The sequence below is a fragment of the Priapulus caudatus genome, unplaced genomic scaffold (genome assembly GCF_000485595.1).
Source record: "Priapulus caudatus unplaced genomic scaffold, Priapulus_caudatus-5.0.1 Scaffold3815, whole genome shotgun sequence".
In the NCBI taxonomy this organism is placed as follows: Eukaryota; Metazoa; Priapulida; class Priapulimorpha; order Priapulimorphida; family Priapulidae; genus Priapulus; species Priapulus caudatus.
This window is the reverse complement of record NW_014580876.1, coordinates 2,554-8,902: the sequence shown is the minus strand read 5'-3', so window position 1 is coordinate 8,902 and position 6,349 is coordinate 2,554. Positions and strand designations below refer to the sequence as shown.

The following is a 6,349-nucleotide window of genomic DNA, read 5'->3' as shown; positions in this document are numbered from 1 at the left end:
GATTCTTTTAAATTACCTGAAGCTCCTACACTACAATTCTATAGTGACCGCTATATAAAGACTCGAGCACACGCGACCGCTCTTCACCGCGTGCTCTCAGAAACAGAATCTGACTACAGCGTGACGCCGCAGCAGGCGGCCGGAATTCGGATGCCGCAGCAGGCGGCCGGAATTCGGATGCCGCAGTAGGCGGCCGGAATTCCTGCGGCATCCGCCGAATTCCGGCCGCGTATGCCGCAGCACGCGGCCGGAATTCGGATGCCACAGCAGGCGGCCNTCTAGCTTGGATTGTAAATTATATTCGTCTGCGTCACTTTAGACGTCATTTCAGTATCTGTATATTATAGAGCAGCATCGCTAAACTGGGACTTCGAAATGAAGAACTTTTAATGGCGTTAACCAAACTTTGTTCATCAGTTAAACATTTGAAAAACGAGTCACAGACAGCGCTGGCGCGCAGGACGGGGGCCCGCAATGTCGGAGACCTGGACATACGTGCCATCGACGCACAGACATTGAACGGAGATAGGACATGCACCGCCTAGTCGGAGCGTAGACGTGTCTTATACCGGACATAGTCTGTCGAAGCCTATATAGCTAGCCGTAACGTGCCGCTGAGCCACTGACAATTGGAACGGGAGATAGGCAATGCAGCTCGCTGTAGTCGGGGCAACCTCTCATTACGGCGGACATAGTCTGTCGTAAATAGTTCAGTAACGATACGAGTTCTATGGGCGCCGCTCGCCCGAAGTGATGTATAATAATGCACTGTATTATTATAGCAATATACGTCTATCGCAGATCGTCGCTAATAACGTTGTGTAAAACGTGTACTAAACATAACGGTTGTCTAAAACGTATACTAACAATAACGTTGTGGGAAGGTGGCGAGTGCCCAAATCGTTTCGCCGATGGTACGTTTCTAGAACGTTGCCTGCAGACGTTATTCATCGATCCCGACGCAAACATACAATCCTTCCTACGCAAGCCGGTTGTGGGCAGACGTTATGTGTTAGCTGGGGTGAGATTGTATATTCACCAGTCTACTCCTATATAGCACGTTGGTTATAAAATAAATGTTTGGCTGTCGTCAGACAAGTTATAAGCATCCATGCTGTGGATTGTTTCCTTGCCTGATCACGTCGCATATATAAAGGACCACGCAGACGTACACCGGAGCCACGACAGACTCTCTCTCCGTAGTCAACACCAGTACGTTCCTCGCCCCTTCCTAGGGGTCGGCAAAGCATATCCAGGAAACAATAAATACCCTACGCTTCTACGCGCAGGGAAATGTCTGTGTGATCACCCCTAGGGTCACTACATAACCTTAGTGGCTAGCAGCTGTTAAATTATATTTGGGTATTATCTATACCTTATATACTGTATATTAAGGATATGCTATTTATACTCTACTATATATAGTACTATAGTACTAGGCTAAGATGAACGTATGCATTTCCTGTTTAAACTAAATAGGTTTTTTTCATGTCTGTTGAAAGTTAAAGTGACAGCTTGTTGTTGTTTTAACCTAATATCTAGCTGCATACAAGTACGTTCAATGTGTTTGGCTTTATCTCAGCTTTTATGTCTAATAATTTCCATATATATGTGTCAGAATTACTACTTCAGGAAAACTTCAACTTGAAACAGAAAATGAAGTTGTGTGAGCTAGCTCGCGAAGCGGAACGAGAAGACAGCAGCATTCAGCTACAAGAAGAGCAGCAGCAGCATCAGCAGCAGCAGCAGCAGCTGAGATGGAAGGTCCAAACCTTTGACGTTCATTCATTTAGGAACGAGATACATTAAAAAATTATTACTGTTAATAAAAGTGACACTATAAAATCTTATGATTTTATGCTGCAATAATGATTATATGTAAGCTTCATTTTAATTTAATGTTGCCAGCATGGGCGTGGATGGGTATGAGACTCTTTACGGTTACATAATATATTAATGTTATATTGCATTAACCCTTCTACATCTTGGCGGCACCTAGGGCAGCAACGATAGCTTGCCATTCCTGCCAAAGGCCCATCACCCAGCAAAATTAAGAGTTCTTTTCGTTGCTGTTTCCATAGCTTATGAGTTTTACGAGCTGAAACTGCTAGCGTTACGAAACTCCTCCAACATTCGATCAATATGCACCGTCACATTAAAAAATCAGCGTCTGTTATCTTAGGCGGAGAACAAGGCGGCAGATGATTACGAAACCATTGTCTGTCTTAAGCAGCAGCTAGAGGAGGCATCCCAAAAAAATACAGAAATGAGGCTGGAGCTGCGGCACACTCTGGTGCACAGCCTGCGCACCGAGAAGGTGGGACATGCTGAGTGCAAATTATTAATTAGTTGTGATTAATTAAGTTATTGTTATTATGTTTATTGATATTGTTATTTATTTGTATTATTGAGCTATTATTGTATAGTTTGTATATTTACTGTCGCTCCTACCTGAGGTGAGATGGAAGAGAAGAAAATGAAGAGACGAACCAGTAAAACAAGATTCTTTTAAATTACCTGAAGCTCCTACACTACAATTCCTCCACATAACATTAACTAAATCCAGATAAATTGGTTAAATTCCACACTAACTCAACTGCAACTTGCAGTATCACATTACAGTCAAAATTCCAGCTATAATAATGCAGTGTGCTTCACGGTAAGCCTTGACCTTGAATGGCTTAGTATAGGTTATTTACACAAGTGGCTGTGGTCTATCGACAGCAGCATTACAAGTGCTGTAATTCACTAAACTTTTACGATTACACATTGAACGTTACATGTTAAACAGTAGCCTATTACATGCTAATACCAACGTTTACATATTGAACAATTAAATCATAAGTCAAATCGATACAACTCGCCTAACATCTAACACAATGGCACACGGGCTCAAATGGAACAAATCATTAGCTTCGAGCCCATTCTTGTTCCTCGGATTGTGCCTTAAAACAGCACCAGTGCCACCTCGGTGTGAGATCCTAGTTTCGCTCGAAACATCCTCCCCCCACGATGCGACGTCACTCTCGCTTTCGCATTTTGGAGTAGACCATTTATTTGCATTAAATACAGTATTTTTATTGTAAAACTGAAAAGACAAATTTTTTTTTTCAACTCTTAAAACTACCAAGGCAAAACTTCAAGAAAAGCTGGAGAGCCGGGACAAAAAGTTCTACTGAGGTCTACTGAGTCTCCTGAAATGGTAAGTTCAAGCCGACGTCTTCAAGTAGAGGTAGGAACAGCAAGAGCCATGTATGCACTTATTTTCACTGCCTTAAACATGAGGACTACACCCCCTTGAATATTGTTTCTAATTTGGTAAAGCTCACCGGTTTGTATGTGGTCTAACACATCTACAATCCAAATTGTCAATCTGACGGTATTTCATTACAAAGCTTCGTCTATATAAGGTTCTATCACAATGCTGCTTGATGATGGCTGCCTGTCAATCACAACAGGTTGATAAACCAATTAGTCACCCAGAATATTATATACTCTAAGGCTCTTGTTGTCTTTCGATTATAATTACACTTGAAATGTTTGGAGTGAATTTCTAATTCGACTTAATGTAGCTTGTCAGCTTCTGATGACGATTTATGAGAGTTCAGAGTGTTGGTATATACGGACTGAATTGATGTAACTTTGCCCGATTTTCCACACATTTTATGAAATTAACTAATTCTAATTAAACAGTATATAATGTTACACATGTTGCGAGCACGTGACAAACGAGCGCATACCTATGCGGCATGCTAAAGACGTTCCGGACGAGGAATCGCATGAAGGGCGATCAAATCAGTCGGGCGAAGGGACCGGACGAGGCAAAGCTTAAGATACGACGATGCCGCCATAGTATCTGTGAGGGGAGCGAGAGGGTGTAGGATGGGGAGAAGGGAGAGAGCTAGAGAGGAATCGCATGAAGGGAGATCAGATCAGTCAGGCGAAGGGACCGGACGAGGCAAAGCTGAAGGTGCGACGACCCCGCCATAGTATCTGTGAGGGGAGCGAGAGAGTGTAGGATGGGGAGAAGGGAGAGAGCTAGAGAGGAACCGCATGAAGGGAGATCAGATCAGTCAGGCAACCTTTCAACTGTGGAGCTTTTCCTCAACGAACGACACATATTTATACACGAGACAATCGGTGGATTCTATCGCGTTCCCGCCTACTTCCTCGCGAAGTTGTTCTGTGACATAGTGCCGATGCGTATCATACCCACGACCCTGTTTGCCACCATAACATACTGGATGTTCGGCTTCCAGATCTCTTACTACATGCTGGCACTGCTGGCAACGACGGTGGCGGCCTCTAGCCTCGCGTTAGGGATGGGCGGGCGCCAGCGGAGGTGTGTTGATCCTCGCCAGCATGGGCGTGGCTTTCGCCTTGACGATGGCCGGATGGCGGAGCTACGGGATGAACGCGCTTCAGGTGAATAAGTTGGCTGATTTTCTGCTGTGTGATACTGCAGAGAACGCGCTAAGCCGTCACAAATATAAACGTAGTGTCAGGATAGGATAATACTTATTATAAATATCATACTCTCTTAATAGAAAAGCAAGTTATACGTAATAAGTACAACATTTGTCTGTTCCCTTTAGAAATATAAGGATGAATGCCAGGAGCTGCAAGTTGTGATTCATCAGCTTGAGATGCAAACAGTGGATCCGAACAAGAAGGGAAACTCCCTCTTTGCTGAAGTAAAAGTCTTTACCTTGTATTCTTGAATGTAGTTGGCACTTTGTGAAGAAAAATCAAGAGTAACTTGTGTCCGCCCATAGTTGGGAGCACTAACTCTGACAATTTATTTATTGTTTGGTTGAGTATATGAGTCACGTGAGACGAATCCATTATGACTGTTAGAGATTACCTAGGTTGCTAGTAGAAAAAAATACTCAAATTGCATAATTCTTTATCACCTATGTAAAGTTACTGACTACTCATAAATATATAGACCTGTAGAGTTCTTTTTTGCTGTATTAGGAAACAAGCATGCAAACGCCACCTCCTTCACCAAGAAATCAGTAAGCTCTATACAGCGTGTTATATAATTTTTAGCTCATCTGACGTAGTCAGATGCAGCTTGTAGAATCGCATGATCGTCCGTGCGTCTGTCCGTCCGTCCGTCTGTCCGTCAACAGTTGGGCACAAATCTTAACCGCTCGACGTACGGTCACGATATTCGGGACGTAGGGGGGTAATCCGAAAACGAGTTTGGATGTTGAAGCTGGGGGTCAAAGGTCAAATGTCAAGAGGTGTAAAAGAAGAGGAACATTCCCTCCTTAACTCTGACAATTCATTTATTGCTTGGTTGAGTATATGAGTCACGTGGAGCTAATTGGATTCATTCGGCAAAAACTGATTTTCGGCTCAAAAAGGGTAATGCTGGTTAGACTTGCTATCGAACTCTCCCTCATTTCTCACATCTGCAGTTTATCTCTATGCACAGTTGCTATTTCCCTATGTTCCCGTAGACTCGTAATAAATTTTGTCCGTTTTATTATCAGTATTTGTGATGTTTATAATTAAGTTGTTGTCATCCAGTTCTTAGTACTTGTCATGAGTCCTCACCAAGTACAAATAAGAAACTTTTGGTAGATGAAAAAATTAACTGTATATTGTCTTCAAACCTTCTTTTTTAGAAAGAGGAAGATGTGAAACAATGCGCTGAGCTGCCAGGCAGTTTGTTGAACAGTTGAGGTAAGTGTGACAGGTTGCTGAAAGAAATTCTTTTATTAGGCTGTCTTGTACATCACCCATCATACTACTTCATTATAAAATTTATTACCTATAGTAAAATTTGTGAATTTGTATTATATCTCAGCATTCATTTTCAAGGTAGTGTTACAAACGAATATATTAAAACAGGATTGTTTAAATTGGCTACGTCACGAATTTGCTATGGTAAAATTTGTAAAATTTTTGTTGCCATTTTTTTTACATCGACTGTCTTGTGTGTTGACTAATCGGTCAACGTCTAAAATCAAATCAATTTAAAATCATATTATCTAATCATCATCATATGATCTAATATCAATTTTGATATTTCTAGGGTAGGCTTTTACTTCCCGTTACCAGGTTCTCAGTTTAGTAGGTGCCGTAGTGGCACCCGTTTTGAAGGTAGCGCCAGGTTGCGTCACACCGTATTATGAACAGAAAACACAGTATTATGAAAACTACTGCTCGTGCGTCTATTTCACTCTAATCAAACACACTCATGTGATACTATACAGATGTCTCCGCGTCGTAACATCGAACTCGCATCGAATACAAGTAATGTCGTACCTTAGAGTTGCGGTTCGCGGAGGCGCTCGGCGGGGTGAAGGTAGGTCGGTGGAAGGTAGAGCGGAGAAGT

At 42.4% G+C, this 6,349-nt stretch overlaps 1 long non-coding RNA gene across 1 annotated transcript; it reads left to right on the top strand.

Moving 5' to 3' along the window:
• Positions 1 to 2,186: 2,186 nt before the first annotated feature.
• On the top strand, positions 2,187 to 3,828 carry LOC106819612. Its single transcript, XR_001395461.1, has 3 exons — positions 2,187 to 2,317; positions 3,132 to 3,202; positions 3,694 to 3,828. It is a non-coding gene; the product is annotated as an uncharacterized LOC106819612 (long non-coding RNA).
• Positions 3,829 to 6,349: the final 2,521 nt, after the last annotated feature.